The sequence below is a fragment of the Symphalangus syndactylus genome, chromosome 7, assembly GCF_028878055.3.
Source record: "Symphalangus syndactylus isolate Jambi chromosome 7, NHGRI_mSymSyn1-v2.1_pri, whole genome shotgun sequence".
Classification (NCBI taxonomy): domain Eukaryota; kingdom Metazoa; phylum Chordata; class Mammalia; order Primates; family Hylobatidae; genus Symphalangus; species Symphalangus syndactylus.
In genome coordinates, this window is record NC_072429.2 from 40,940,638 (window position 1) to 40,957,571 (window position 16,934).

At 40.9% G+C, this 16,934-nt stretch overlaps 1 protein-coding gene across 3 annotated transcripts in view; it reads left to right on the forward strand.

Annotated features, from left to right (window-relative positions):
- Positions 1-16,934, forward strand: part of GRXCR2 (glutaredoxin and cysteine rich domain containing 2) — a 192,273-nt gene that overhangs the window by 117,814 nt on the left and 57,525 nt on the right. For 2 of the 3 annotated variants that reach the window (XR_010121683.1, XR_010121684.1), the window contains one exon: positions 3,629-3,677. The exons of the other annotated variant lie outside the window; for it this stretch is intronic. The gene's annotated coding sequence lies outside the window, so the exon portion shown is untranslated. The remainder of the gene's footprint in view (positions 1-3,628; positions 3,678-16,934) is intronic. 3 annotated transcript variants of the gene reach the window in all.

Sequence of the window (16,934 nt, forward strand, 5' to 3'; positions counted from 1 at the left end):
ATGATTGGCTGCATTCTTTTAAAAAATCTGTATGATATGTCTGACCTTCTGCTGTGCATATTTATGACTACATTTAGATTTATGTATGTAAAACACACAAACGAGCAAATCTGGTCATATTGTTTCCCTAGTCAAAACTCTTTAGTAGGTTTCCATGACCTTAGGATAAAATCAAATCCTTCTTCTGAACTGTCAGGCCCTGCGTGATCTGGCTCTTGCCCACCTCTCCTGCTTCAACTTATACCCCCATCACCCCCTCACTCAGCACACTCTTGACCTACTGGGTTTCTCTTCACTCTTAGGATAGTGTTTTTGTCATCAAGTATTTGTTCATGCTCTTCTTTCTGTCTTCAACACACCCTCTTCTCCTTCCTCTCTTCCTAGTTACTCTCTTCCTCCCTGCTTTGCTTTTTTAATACCCTTATCTGCAAATTTGAGCTTTAAAAAATGTCAATTCCTCCAGGGAGCCTTCTTTGATTTTCATGAGTAGAAAGTTTGTCATCCTACTTCTCCTTTATAACAGCTATCACAACTGTAACTCAGTAATTATTTTATAAAGATTTATTTAATACCCAACTCCCCCAAATAGACTGTAAGCTCCAACAAGACACACTATGTGTCTTGTTGCTCTTCGGTTCTCCTGTATCTAACACAGTGGCTGGCATGTGGTTGATACTCACTAAATGTTGAATGGGTTTATTGATGACTAAATGAATGAATGATGTTCTTAAAAATTTGTGTTTGGGCAGGCGTACCCCAAATGGTTGATTATGGTTTTATATTAGACACCTCTTGAGTGTCACTTTGAATGTTCTCAACCACACCTCTTATTTAAGCTAAGAAGTTTTCCCAGATTCAGGCCACATGCAGAGATTCTACTTGGCAGTGTCTGTCCTCAAGATCCAGCCACGTACTTCTTGCCTCCTGCCTTGGAGCTTCTCTGATGTTGCAGCATGGGACACACATGAGAACTTGCTTCACACACACATGAGCATGATCCAGAAATGTGGACCATCTTTGACTAATGGAAAGTCTGTGGATACATTTTCCCCTTTTATCCTCTGGGCAGGAAGTCTTGAGATGTCATAAAGTTCTTTGGAAGGTCTCGTGGGATGAGTACCATTCGTCCATGGGGGCTAACACAATAATGCATCTTTGTGCTAGCTTTCTCTCCTTCCGTTTCACTCCCCCATCCTAACTCCTGCTCCCAAATAAATCACTTTTAAGGAAGCAAGCCTTTGTCTCAGGCTAAGACAGTTTCTTTCCAATTAAAAATTAAATCACAAACAAGTGTGCAGATAAGTTTTGTCAATCAAATTTACTTATAGGAATTATGATTTTAGGGGTGTACTATTTTCATTTGACTGGCTCTTAGCCACTTGGTCGCAGGCTCTCTGCCATAAAGTTACTCATTTGTAAAGCACTCCTTAAATCCATCAAAGAGTTGAGGTATTTGGAAATCTAAAGTCTTAGAGCTTCAGGGTCATGAAACCTCTCTTGACCATCAATGGACCCTTGTTGCTGAAGGCCATGTTTTGCACATCTTTGCTTTCTTCACTTAGTACTTAGTATAAATCTAGATATGTTTTAAATATTTAAAGAGACCTATGTTATCTGTTTCTGTGATGTTTACCTTGCTCATATGATTTGATTTTTCTAGTGATACTGAGAAATCTTTGGGACAATTAAGAGGAGGCATGACTGGAGGACAACAGTAGAAATGTGAAGAAAATCAGACTGACAGGGGTTGAGTGGCTATTAAATACTCTGTCTGTCTTTAAAGGATATAGACCCGGGATGAAGTCAGATGTGAGATTTCCTCTCCAATCGAGGGGATGTTTGCAGTTGAGGAGTGTACTTTAAAATATTCTCATGCAATCACCAGGCCCACAGTAAAATGATCCAGACTCCTGGCCAGGACAAAGAGGCATTGTAAATTTTCTGGAGATGACTTATGGTTCTTAAATTTAACGGGAAACAGTTTGAACCAGCAGTCAAGAGCATGGTTTTGGACCAGGTGTGGTGGCTCATGCCTGTAATTCCAGCGCTTTGGGAGGCTGAGGCGGGTGGATGGCTTGAGTTCAGGAGTTCAAGACCAGCCTGGGCAACATGGCAAAATCCTGTCTCTACAAAAAATACAAAAATTAACTGGCTGTGGTGGCACATGCCTATAGTCCCAGCTTCTAGGGAGGCTGAGGTGGGAGGATCACTTGAGCCCAGGAGGTTGAGGCTGCAGTGAACTGAGATCGCACCACTGCACTCCAGCCTGGGTGACAAAGTGAGACCCTGTCTAAAACAAAACAAAACAAACAGACAAAAAGCCCCATGGTTTTGGAGACTAACAGACCTGGTTTGAATCCCAGCTCTGCCAGTTGCTATCTAGATAGATAGATAGATCACTTAGGCAAATTACTGTATTCCTCTGTTCCTTGGATTCCTCATGGATAAAGTGAGGACACTAGTAGCCTCACTTTATTGTGAGCCTTCATTGAGATGTTCTGAAGAGTCAATTGAGATGATGTATATAATAGTGCTTAATAGATGTAGGCTTCTTATCTTCTTTCTTCTTTTTCTGTAAGCAGATCTCATAAAAGAACCAGATGCCAGATGGTTCTCATTCCAACACAAACTAATCCAAAGAAAAACATGCTAGGCCATGTGATTGTTCAGTTCTTTATTGATCAAAATGCTCTTATACAATGTATCCCTAACCTCCATCATTTGCATTTTATCTTTATGCCTTTTGCCATAATCATGTACTTTTTTAAAATGTCAAATCATTTCTTACTTGAATTAATTTATTTTAAAGGGAAATTTAAAAAATACTACTATAAATGGGAAACCAGTTTCATTTGCTGCAATTTGAAGGTGAAAGTAAATGCACGTTTGATTAAAATAATAAAATATCATTGAATCCCAGTTAAATGCTATTGCCTGCCTAGATCTGAACTTGAGACCTGAGCAATTTGTGTTAAAAGGAGAGTAGTGGCTCATGCTTATAATCCTAGCACTTTGGGAGGCCAAGGCAGGCGAATCACTTGAGGCCGGGAGTTTGAGACCAGCCTGGGCAATGTGGCAAAACCTCGTCTCTACTAAAAATACAAAGATTAGCTGGGTGTGGTGGCGCATGCCTGTAATCCCAGCTACTTGGGGGGCTGAGGCAGGAGAATCAGTTGAATCCGGGAGGCAGAGGCTGCAGTGAGCTGAGATTGCACCGCTGCACTCCAGCCTGGGTGACAAAGCGAGACTGTCTCAAAAAAAAAAAAATTGTTTTTAAATAATAAATAAATAAATAAATAAAGACTAGTCCAAAACTGAGGCTTTCTCCTTGGTGTTATCAGAAAAGTGAAGGAAAAATGAAAAGAGAATAACTTTCTCCTAGTGTGATTCGGTGTTATTCCTTTTGGGTTAGGGTACCCCAGGCTATAGGATACTCTGATCTAGTGTATCATAAAGAAACTGAAGTGATTGTGAAGAACCAAAAGACAGAAATCTCCCCATTTCTGTGCCATAAATGGGGGTTTACTCACTCTACATTTGGTGAGAGATTCTTCAGTGCCTTTCTTCCTCTTGATTGTCAATAAAAAAGAATAGTCTACCAAGCATGTTTGTATTCTTTCCTCTACAGATTAGAAGGAAGTTCTAAAGGCAGATTTGTGAGAGGAGAAAGTAGGAAAGTAAGTAAGAATGCATCTTTCCATTCTATTATTATTAGAAAATAATTCTGCTGGTAAAATCCAAGTAATTAGATTTTAACTGTAAAACTGTAACTGTATTCTAGTTAATTGTATTGTGCCAATGCCAGTTTCCTAGTTTTTACAATCTATTATGGTTATATGAAAACTTATCATTGGGGGAAGTTGTGTGACGGGTACAAGGGACTTCTCTGTACCATTTTTGCAATGTCTTATGAGTCTTTAATTATGTTAAAATGAAAAGTAAAAAAAAGTTTAAGTCTAAAGCCTTAAAAATATGGTCTTACTTCTCACATTTTGATCCTAAAATACCACTTCTATGAAATTATAGTAACATAACAGATATATATCCAAGTATGTTCCTCATAGCATTACTTTTAAAAGTGAAAAGTTAAAGAAAAACAGCCTAATGTCCAACAATAGGGGAGTGGGTAAATAAATGGTGATATATATATAGGGGGGAATATTATGCAACTATTAAAAATGATAAGGAGATGCATATTTAATGATGTGAAGGATCATTCACAATTAAATGAATATTGAAACAAGTTATATGAGTTCAGGTTATTTAAAAATGATACACACGCATACATATATATAATATCAAGACTAGAAGAATGTATGCCAAAATGTTAGCAATGGTTATTTCTAGCCACTGGGCTTATTAGTTTATTTTTATTCTTAAAAATTTTGCTCATGTATATTTGTAATTTTTCTATAATGAATGTATAATACTAGTGTAATACTTTTTTAAAATTATACTTTAAGTTTTAGGGTACATGTGCACAACATGTGCCGGTTAGTTACATATGTATACATGTGCCATGTTGGTGTGCTGCACCAATTAACTTGTCATTTAACATTAGGTATATCTCCTAATGCTATCCCTCCCCCCTCCCCCCACCCCACAACAGGCCCCAGTGTGTGATGTTCCCCTTCCTGTGTCCATGTGTTCTCATTGTTCAATTCGCACCTATGAGTGAGACCATGCAGTGTTTGGTTTTTTGTCCTTGCAACAGTTTGCTGAGATGGTTTCCAGCTTCATCCATGTCCCTACAAAGTACATGAGCTCATCATTTTTTATGGCTGCATAGTATTCCACAGTGTATATGTGCCACATTTTCTTAATCCAGTCTATCATTGTTGGACATTTGGCTTGGTTCCAAGTCTTTGCTATTGTGAATAGTGCCACAGTAAACATATGTGTGCATGTGTCTTTATAGCAGCATGATTTATAGTCCTTTGGGTATATACCCAGTAATGGGATGGCTGGGTCAAATGGTATTTCTAGTTCTAGATCCCTGAGGAATCACCACACTGACTTCCACAATGGTTGAACTAGTTTACAGTCCCACTAACAGTGTAAAAGTGTTCCTATTTCTCCACATCCTGTCTAGCACCTATTGTTTCCTGACTTTTGAATGATGGCCATTCTAACTGGTGTGAGATGGTATCTCATTGTGGTTTTGATTTGCATTTCTCTGATGGCCAGTGATGATGAGCATTTTTCCATGTGTCTTTTGGCTGCATAAATGTCTTCTTTTGAGAAGTGTCTGTTCATATCCTTTGCCCACTTTTTGATGGGGTTGTTTGTTTTTTTCTTGTAAATTTGAGTTCATTGTAGATTCTGGATATTAGCCCTTTGTCAGATGGGTAGTTTGCAAAATTTTTCTCCCATTCTGTAGGTTGCCTGTTCACTCTGATGGTAGGTTCTTTTGCTGTGCAGAAGCTCTTCAGTTTAATTAGATCCCATTTGTCAATTTTGGCTTTTGTTGCCATTGCTTTTGGTGTTTTAGACATGAAGTCCTTGCCCATGCCTATATCCTGAATGGTATTGCCTAGGTTTTCTTCTAGGGTTTTTATGGTTTTAGGTCTAACATTTAAGAGTGAATCCTCCCTAACTCATTTTATGAGGCCAGCATCATCCTGATACCAAAGCCTGGGAGAGACACAACAAAAAAAGAGAATTTTAGACCAATATCCTGGATGAACATTGATGCAAAAATCCTCAATAAAATACTGGCAAACCGAATCCAGCAGCACATCAAACAGCTTATCCACCATGATCAAGTGGGCTTCATCCCTGGGATGCAAGGCTGGTTCAACATATGCAAATCAATAAATGTAATCCAGCATATAAACAGAACCAAAAACAAAAACCATATGATTATCTGAATAGATGAAGAAAAGGCCTTTGACAAAATTCAACAACGCTTCATGCTAAAAACTCTCAATAAATTAGATATTGATGGGACATATCTCAAAATAATAAGAGCTATCTATGACAAACCCACAGCCAATATCATACTGAATGGGCAAAACTGGAAGCATTCCCTTTGAAAACTGGCACAAGACAGGAATACCCTCTCTCACCACTCCTATTCAACATAGTGTTGGAAGTTCTGGGCAGGGCAATCAGGCAGGAGAAGGAAATAAAGGGCATTCACTTAGGAAAAGAGGAAGTCAAATTGTCCCCATTTGCAGATGACCTGATTGTGTATCTAGAAAACCCCATCATCTCAGCCCAAAATCTCCTTAAGCTGATAGGCAACTTCAGCAAAGTCTCAGGATACAAAATCAATGTGTAAAAATCACAAGCATTCTTATACACCAATAACAGACAAACAGAGAGCCAAATCATGAGTGAACTCCCATTCACAATTGCTTCAAAGAGAATAAAATACCTAGGAATCCAACTTACAAGGGATGTGAAGGACCTCTTCAAGGAGAACTACAAACCACTGCTCAATGAAATGAAAGAGGATACAAACAAGTGGAAGAACATTCCATGCTCATGGGTAGGAATAATAATATGAAAATGGCCATACTGCCCAAGGTAATTTATAGATTCAATGCGATCCCCATCAAGCTACCAATGACTTTCTTCACAGAATGGGAAAAAACTACTTTAAAGTTCATATGGAACCAAAAAAGAGCCTGCATCGTCAAGTCAATCCTAAGCCAAAAGAACAAAGCTGGAGGCATCACGCTACCTGACTTCAAACTATACTACAAGGCTACAGTAACCAAAACAGCATGGTACTGGTACCAAAACAGAGATATAGACCAATGGAACAGAACAGAGCCCTCAGAAATAATGGCACGTTTCTACAACCATCTGATCTTTGACAAACCTGACAAAAACAAGCAATGGGGAAAGGATTCCCTATTTAATAAATGGTGCTGGGAAAACTGGCTAGCCATATGTAGAAAGCTGAAACTGGATCCCTTCCTTACACCTTACACAAAAATTAATTCAAGATGGATTAAAGTGTAATACATTTTTAAAAGATATTAAAAATGCTTAAATCATTATAGATTTACAAAAACATCTGCAACAGGGGGAGTCAAATCCTATAACCCTAATAGCTTATGCATTACAGTTGATAAGATAGCCATTAAAAAAAAATAAACTTCATAGCTCTGAAACTGCTGTAAGTAGATGTTAATCCATGATAGATACTGTGCCTTACTAAAGAAAAGTAAGTGATAAATCATTTCACTCCTAACCTGTCTTTCTCCCTTTCTTTCATTGTTTCCTTTCTGATGAAATCAGTAAATGCTTTGATTCAAAACCAGGAGCAGGATGCAACCTTAATTCTTATTAAACTCAGGGCAAGTCTGTGCAAAAGCTGACAGTTTGCCCAGGCAATTGGGTAACCACAATCTTGTTTTTTTTTGTCACACAAGTGAGAAAGTTGCAAAATTCAGTAATTCCCCAAGTGCTCTGATTAGTGCTAGATGTCTCTTTTTATGAGTAGGCCTTCCAGGATAATGTGAAATACACAAGAAACAATTTTTTTTTTCGCTTATTAAAAAAGAATTAGAATGATTTTCTATAACTGACTGTAAATAACATCTGTCAAAGCAATTAGACATTTTTTAGGGTGCCATGTGATGGTGCTAATTATGTATTAGTTATATGATATGCATTATTTACTCACTTGTCCTTATAAATTGTGTCTCTCTTTCACACAGTCTACATCCCATGGTGCAGGAACCATGTCTGTGTCATTAATTTGTGTCTGACACAAGTAGGTGCTTAAAAAATATTTGCTGAGTGATGAGGATGACTCATTTGTGTTTGGAATTCTTATTGCATTCCTAGGGAGAAAGCTTGCGACTTGGAATCTGGATACATGCTTTAGAAACCCAGTAACAGCTCTGTGACCCTTTGTGTTCAAAAACTCTAGGCCCCATCCATAAAAATGCAATCAGTAACAAGTACTTCCCAGGCATGTCATAAGGAATAAATTTCCTAATACATGTTGGTAAAACAATGTCTGGTACATAGAAAGTGCTCAAAAGATGTAGATATTAATTGACAATATCTGAATTCTGTCTGTTTTAGCTATAGTTTATCTCTTTCTGGCATCATTTCTAACTTATGGTAGTTATGAACATACACTCTGGAATCAGATGGCCGGTGCCATCTTATTGAATAAGAGTGTGACCTACGGCAGATTACTTACACATGCTGTGCTTGGTTTTCTCATCTGTGAGACCGGAATGGTAATAATAGCACTTGCTCCAAAGGATTATTGTGAGCACACACTTAGAAGATGCTTGTAAATTCTTCAAAGAGTGTGACAGAAGTAAGTGCTCAGTAAAGGTTAGCCATTTTCTCCTTATCAGGCCTCTTATCTATTGTGTTGCGTCTAAAGTACAGTTTAAAATTGAGCCCAACTGCTGGCCTCTCTTCCTGAAGCAGTTATTTATTCTGATTTGGCCATTTCATGACTGTCAGCTCACAGAATGGCTGCCCGGAGGTTTATGTGGTCTGGACATTGCCACACCCTGTAAAACTTTTAAGAGGGGGTGGGATTGGCTACTGTCCTAGAATAAATAATAACAATTAACACTGTTTTGTGAAAGATTCTGTGCAAAGAACCATAGCCCTGTAATTACCCCCATCTTACAGATGAGGAAACAGAGGCTGAGGGAGGTTATGTATTATCCCAGCCAGTGCATGAGGAACTCGGAACTTACACTCAGGCAGTCTGTGCTCTTAATCTTCGTGTCATCCCATTTGCCACATTTATTAAATAAAAAAGTCAATACTTTATTGCAACTTTGATCTTAGACTTTTATTTTTGGTTCCATTCAGTAGAGTTCAAACCTTGGCAACATACAGAGCCTTCTCACAGTAACATCAGGTTAATCTCCAAGAAACACAAAGGGAAATAAGCCTGAAACAGAAAGGGAGAGAGCATAGGGGGAGTTAGTATTATTATTGAGATAAAATAGTGAGAGAAATGTCAACAAACCAGACATAAGCATTTGGATAAAAATCCCTTTGGTTTTCAGTAACAAATGGAGACTTCTGTAATATAACCAGAATTATCTCATTTTGTTTTTATGCTCAATTTATGATGATGAATGAACTGTTCAACTAAGATTCTAAAATAGATTTGCCTTGCTAGATTTAGCTCTGCCATTTGAGATATTGCCTTTGTGGCAATCAACTGTAGGTACACTAGGAGTACAGGAGTGTGATTGCTGAAGAAGAGGGCTCAGATGATGGGCATTTCATCTCTCCATGCCACTTTCCAAACTCAACCATTCCTTGCCCCCTGCTTGGTACTAACCATGGCTTGTATCCTAACTAACTTCAGTATTTTGGCATTATCTATCAAAATTGTAAGTATGCATTTCATTTCACTCAGTAATTCTACATCTAGAAGTTCATTCAAGAGAAATGCTCACAAAGTATGCAAAGAGATATATACAAGGACATTCACTGTTTCGTTGTTCGTAATGGAGAATAAATAGCACTAACTTAAATACCCATCAGGAAGGGATTGGTTATATATACCATAATGTAATCATACAGAGGAATACCTAGGTAAATTAGTATATATTGATATGGGTATAATGGAAAAAAGAAGATGGTAGGCAGTGCTCGTAATACTCATAACATTATAGAAGGATTTTGTAAGGATACATACCAGTGATACACAAACTTAAATGCATGCAGGGGATCAGATTTTGGCTTTGTGAGTAGGGACTATGACAACCTTGAGAGCATGCCTCATATTAAGCAACTAGCACCACTCAATTTCAGCAAATCATTGCTAACCTGGAGGCAGGTCTTTGGATGTTCCAAGAAAAGCTGGGAGTCAGAGTACTTTTTATGCTGGTTTGTGGCATCTATTTACTTCTCTGTCATTTCCAAAACTGGGAGCTCCATGAAAGTATTCTAGTCACGTGAAACCTCTTGATTTTCATTTCGAGACAACAAATAAAAATATTTTAGAAATATATTGCATATGGTCATCTGTTAGCTTCATCTTTTTCTTGCAGGCTCATTGCTTATCACCCTCTAAAATACTCTTAGCAAGGGCTATCTCTGGAGAATCATATTATAGGCCAATATCAGGGTATGACACTTATTATACGTAAAGTAGACAGTTCTCAAGTGTAGTCCCGGACCACCATATCAGTGTACCTGGAAACCAGTTAGAAGTGCATAGGCCCCATCCAGACTTATTGAATCAGAAAACCTGGGGATGGCACCAACAATCTGTGTTTCCCCAAGTGCTTCAGGTGATTCTGATGCATTCTAAAGTTTGAGATTGAGTGGGGCTTATGCATTTCTAACTAGTTTCCAGGTGACACTGATGTGATGATCCAGGGTCACCTTTTGAGAACTGTCTATTTTATACATTGCTTTATGTTTGAAGTTCCTGGAATGCTTGCACAGCTTTTATAATTGCAAACCCCACAAGTACACAGGACATACTTACACTGGCCTTACATTAGGAAGTTCTGAACTAAAGTGAGTTTCCAGACCGTTACAGACTAGGGCTAGTTCTGGGAGTTTGGACTAGCTTTGGTTTTGTTGCCAGACTTCTGGGCTCAGCTAGACTATGTTTTAGACTAAGGTTTCTGTAGCCTTGAAATGCTTCTGGCTATACTGGACCATATGAGTCCCTGGGGGTAGAAACAGCTTTTTAAGGGTGTTGAGAGAGAAAAATTACATCTCTCTTCTCCATGGTATACCTGGAGCGTGTGGGGAAAATAAATACCTAGGTGATAACCATTCATTCTTTGATTCATTCACTCATTCCTTCAACAACAATGTTGCGAGTGCTTACTATGTGCCTGGCATTGTGCTAAGCCTGATGACACTGAAATACCTTCATGGAGCTCCCAGCTTAGGAGGTGACACAGAAGTAAATAGAACATCATGAACCAGTGTTAAAAATAGTGTGATGAGGGTCAGCACATGGTGCCTTGGAAATCCCCACTGGAGATGAGGGAAGACTTTCCTGAAGAGGTGGCACCTGGCTGAGGTTTGAGAGATGAGCAGGAGCAGAAGACATGAGGAGGAGTCAGCTTGGTAAAGAAAGGGAGGGGACATTCCAGGCTGAGAGCCAAACAGATGCAGAGACACAAAGGGTGGGAGGACCCAGGACTTTCTGGGAAATGCCTGTACTCTGCCTAACCTGGGCAGAGTGTGTGTGGCAGGAGTGTCAGGCTTTGGGGCTGGAGTATGGGCAGCCGCATGATCACAAAATGCTTGGCAAAGCAGTCTGGGATGCCTGGGCTCCATCCAAAAAGCAACTGAGAGAGCCAATGGCAAGTTGTAACTTAGGGAGTGACAGAGATTCCCTTTAGATTTGGGGGCTGTTTATATATTTTTGACAACAAATGTTTTCACCCAGAGTTTTTCATTTTTCATTTTATGTCTCCTTGAATCTATAAATTAAGGTTTAAAAATACCATGCCTTTAAGTGAAAATAAATAGCAACTTATTTAAAAAAATAAAATCTGCAAAATGATGGCTGGGAAACTTAATACAAACATGGATTTAAGTTTTGTATTTTCCCTTGCTACTTGGTTTTAGAGATGTTTCATGACACATCATACACAGCCTGTGGGTTAATTAAGCTATTGATTTGGAAGGTTGCTGGTAAATCCCAAGCCAGTTTCAAGGGTGTGTATGTATTTTGGGTGAGGAGCTAGTTAAAGGCATTCATAACATTATTATAATCCTCACTGAATGTTGCTAGGGCTCCAACTGGCAATGCATCCCATTCCTGGCATCATTACCCACTAAGGGCTTTGCTTCTCGGGAAAGGTGGGTGAATACTCAGTTAATAGGAATTGAATCAACATGTTCAGTTTGGTAAGAACTTGTCTTCCTTCATCTCACAGGAAGAAAGGGAAAAGTCAGTGGTTTTTCAAGAGGGAAGGAAGGAGGGGAGGGAGGAGCAGACTGGGGGGACTGGTGATGCTGTCAAAGTCCTACAATTGCTGTAGAGATGGATTTTCAGCCCTGGAGCAGGGTGACCTCATTTGCTGCTACATATGCATTCACCCTTGGTTTCCTGGCCTTTTTGCCATGACCACGTGTATATCTGCTGAATGTGTAAATGTGCCCCAGAGAGGCTGTGAGGACTTTAGAGACAGACTAAACAGGATTTAAATACTACCCTGCAACTTACTGAGTGTTGACAGCTTGGAAAAATTGCTTACTTACCTGATGTGTGATTTCAGAATGTTTACCTGACATGGGTTTTTGGTGAGAATTAAATGAGATAAGATATTTATGTTTAGTGTCTTAGTCTGTTTGGGATGCTATAACAAATCCCCAACACTGGGTGGCTTATAAACAACAGAAATTTATCGCTTATAGTTCTGGGGGCTGGGAAGTCCAAGATCAGCGGGCTGACAGATTTGGTGTCTGGTGAGGGCCTGCCCTGTGGTTCATAGATGGCATCTTTACCTTGTGTCCCCACATGACGAGAAGGGTGAGGGGTTTCTCTTGGGCCTTTTTTATAAGGTCTCATGGCCTAATGGCTTCCCAAAGGCCCTGCCTCCTAATAACATCACCTTGAGGGTTAGTATTGCTACATATCATTTTTAAGGAGACAGAAACATTCAGACCATAGCACATGGTGACTAACCTGTAACTGATGTTCAGCATTTCTTTCCCGACCTGGAACTGAAGCTGCGTTTTCTGGTTTCCATACGAACAATTGTTTGTCACCCCCACCCTCTGTCATGCTTGGTTTTCACCAGTAGGTAAACATGTTTGGGGAAGAGGGAAGTTGAGTGGCAGAATGACCTGCATTCCAATCCTGGTATAAGTACCCATTTCAGACAATCACTCAATATTTTTGAGACTCAGGTTCCTTCTCTATAAAACGAAAACAATAGTGCCCAATAATTTCCATACCTTCCACAGTTATCGTGAGGATTCAGTGAAGCAAGGCAAGGGTGCTCAAACTTTAGAGAGCATCAGAATCACCTGAAGAGTTGGTTAAGACACAGATTGCTGGGCCTGTCCCCACGGTTTCTAGTTCAATCTGGGCGGGGCCTATGCATCTCTCACTAGTTTTCAGGCGACACTGATGTGGATCCAGGATGACATGTTGAGGACGGTGCCTGGCAACAGTAAACACCAGGCAGATGTGAGTTACTATCACTTTTACATTTTGGAGCAGGAATAATAGTGTAGACACCCCCACCTGGCTGCAATTCTAATTTTAGGGTCCTTATTTTGGCTACATCAATAACTGCTTGATTTTCAATTTTTGTAGCACTACTCTAAACAGTGAGGAGGAGAGACTCAGTGTTCTAGGGGGTTAGGATCCACAAGTCATTGCTGCTGCACATCCAAGTGACCCAAGCACAGGAATCAGGGCCCTGGGTGCCTCGGTTTCAATGTAGTTTTGTCAGCCTGGGACAAACTAAAAAACAAATTTCTGGAACATTCTTCTACCTCACAAGACCCTCTACTATGTGTTGAGGACATGTTTTGGGGAGGTTGGGGCAGAAAACAGGAGACTTCCACAGCCCAGAGTCTTCTCTGTTGTCTTCTTTGGTCCTGCCCTCCCCAGGGGTTTTAAGCTTGCGAAGGATGGATCTTCCCCCTGAGGAAATCACAGGCCCTGACCCTTATTTGAGAAGGCAGATGACAAAGATAAGGGGCACGGTGACACCTCTGTCACCTAATGATCAGTCTGAATTACATATCTAAAATTAACAGCTTCTCCTCCTCCCTCCCACCCACCCGCCTACCCAATACTTAAACTCTCCTTTGTCATTGTTTCTCTGAGCAATTGATTTGCAAGAAATACCACCTGGATCTGCAAAGCCTTGAAACTCGGGGAGTGGGACTCAGCATTGCACTGAGGTTAAGAGTCGAGGGGCTGGGGTCATCTCCTCACTTTGTTAGCTTGGAGAATGAGGCTACCATTTTCTTATGTTAATTGAAGGAAGTAAGGGTACTTGCATCACAGCGTTCTTCTGAGGGTTAATTAGATATGCATGCAAGGTCTCAATAAATAACAATCGTGGTTTCTGTGGAGGATTTTTAAGAGTTCCTCATTGGGATCCTCTTCTGCATGCCCTCCCAGGGCTGTCACTTTTCCAGAATTATCCAGCAATGTTCGGTTGGTTTTGGGGGTCCAGATTCTCCACTTTCCCTGATTTGTCTATGTGACTTTGGACTGAAGGAGAAGGGAGGAGGCTTTGGAGTGGGACCTGGGGAAAGAAATGAGGAGACAGGGACAGTGCAAGCTCTAATGAGGAGTCTGCCCCCACCTGACCCCAAGAACAGATGATCAGTCCCTGTGAAGCAGGAGCCGTAAACTGGAGGATCTGTTCTCCCCAGGTGATGCGGGAAACTTAGTAGCTCAGAGTCCAGGTGGACAAAATACAATGCAGCATTTGGGGAGGGGCTCACACACAGCACTAGGCATGCACTGAGCACAGAAGGAAACCGAGTCTGTTTGGCTTTTCCAGGGTGTGAGGTCCCAGGCAGGAAGGTAGTGTTTTAATGGAGGCCGTAGTATCACAGGGATGCCAAGGTAATTCCCATAGGGGCTTGTAAATGGGCAGTAAATATTAATGGAGAGCATGAGGGTGCTTGTTCCTGAGCTTATTCCTCTAGATGGGGGGAAATCCCTAAGTAATGGGGTGGGAGGGACTACAGTTACACAGGTGGGAGCAGGTGAAGTCAGGGACATTCAGGTGACACAGCTGAAGCCTGCTTACAGCAGAGTGCTGGGCATATGGCAAGCACCCAGGAACTGGTCATAATTACCAGCTTTTCCAGGACATTTTGACCTTTCCCCATGCCCACAGGACTGGGCAGTCTCTGCTGTGAGTATCGAAGGATGTGAGAACTCTCAGTCCTTCCTTCCAGGGAACTACAAAATATTTACTTTTAAGAGGAAAGAGTAACTTACGTCTAAGTTACTAGGGGATAGCAATGATCTTTGGCTGGCTTTGCTGAGCCGTAGACTTGGAGTCAAAAGACTCCGTTCACCTCCCAGCTATTTTGCCTTCGAGCTGTGAGACCACAGGCTAATTATTTAGCTTCCTCATCTGTGAAGTGGGAATGAAATTGCCTGCTCTACTACCAGATCATAAACATGAAAATGTTTTGTAAGTTGTAAAGTTCTGTTAAGGGAGTTAGGGAAAGGGAGTTTGTCGTGGCTGATATCGAGGTCTCCTAGAGATACCAGCATTCAACTGAAAAGTGGCAATCATGGGAAATGGCATTCTCTTCTTCTGAAATAATGAGGACTAATAAGAGTTCAGCCGGCTGGGCACAGTGGCTCACACCTATAATCTCACCGCTTTGGGAGGCCGAGGCGGGCAGATCACGAGGTCAGATCAAGACCATCCTGGCCAACATGGTGAAGCCCCGTCTCTACTAGAAATACAAAAATTAGCTGTGCATGGTGGTGCACACCTGTAGTCCCAGCTGCTTGGGAGGCTGAGGCAGGAGAATCGCTTGAACCCGGGAGGCAGAGGTTGCAGTGAGCCAAGATCATACTATTGCCCTCCAGCCTGGTGACAAAGTGAGACTCCATCTCAAAACAAAACAAAACAAAACAGAACAGAACAAAACAGAGTTCAGCCATGGAGACAGGTGAGGGGTGGGGAGGTATTTGGGTTATTCCTGGATGTTCACCACCTACTCTTGAGGCTGGTCCATGGGTCATGAACCTAATAATCTCATCAGAAGGTGTCACTGGGACAATCTTGAGGATGCGACAGGTGCCGCTCCCTGCTCCACACCCCTGGGGTCATTCCTCACTATCTTCCAGGCTGTGAACTTCTAGATGAAGGTCTGCATTCTCTTCTCCTTGTTGTCCAGCCCTGAGCACAGGACCTGACACTCAGCAGACGTTCTGATGGTGTTTACAGAATGATTCAGTGAGTGGGAGGCTGCGTTTTCTTTTTTTGGATCATGGTCCTTGTCTATATTCTGCGCACTTACTCTCATTCTCACACGTCTTCTATTTCTGAAATGTCCTTACACTGATCCCCAACTGTGGGGAGATCGGAACATGAAAGTTCAAATATTTGGGTCTAAAACACAGGAAAGCCTGAGAAAGAAGAACAAGAATCGCTTTCCTTTCTGAGCCATGTGTGCCTTTGGAATCCACTTTGGGGAAGAAAGAAGACTTGCGAATTAATCTTGGGGGGCGAGTGGCAGTAACAGGCAAATACTTTGGAGAACGTGTCCATCTTGACACAATACTGTTTTATATCTTAAAAGGAGATGTGGATTCTGGAGGTTTCCTACCCTAGAAATAACTGCTTTTCAAAAAAAAAAAATACTTAGGAAAGAAATTCGGCAATGGCTCCCATTGTTATTAGGGTTGAGATGCATGATTTGTATGTTTTCTGGATGTGGCTATGATTTTAAGTCAGGGAACTTCTTGATTTTAAGTTGGTTTCCACGCTTGCTCCTATAACCTCTTAGCTGTGTAACAACAATGACAATGACAAAAAAGGTGATGACAATTGCCAAGGGCTTGCTCTAGACCACCACTCATGCTTGTTCCCTATCTCACAATGATCCTCTAAGGTTTGTCATAGTCTCAATTTTATTTTACAGATTGGGAGACTAAGGTTTTGAGGGTTCAGTGATTTCCTGAAGGTAATATAGGAAGTCACCTTAATTTGAATCTTGTTTGAATCCAGGCCTGATAGCTATGCCTATACCCTTCTCCATGCCCTAAATTGCCTCCTTTGAAAAGCATAAGGTTGAATTTATGATGCGATTATATAGATCTGTGTCTGAAGTATTTTCTAGGCTGTTCAAATGAAGCTCTTCAAAATACAAAGTGCCCTCTGTGACAAGGAGGCCTTTCCCTTCCCAATGCCTTCCTTCAAGAGCTTTTTCATAGACCCCTCAGGGTTCAGCCTGGGGCCTAGTGGAGAAAATGGGGCAACAGAACACTAAAACAAAAGAAAGCAACAGACCCTAAT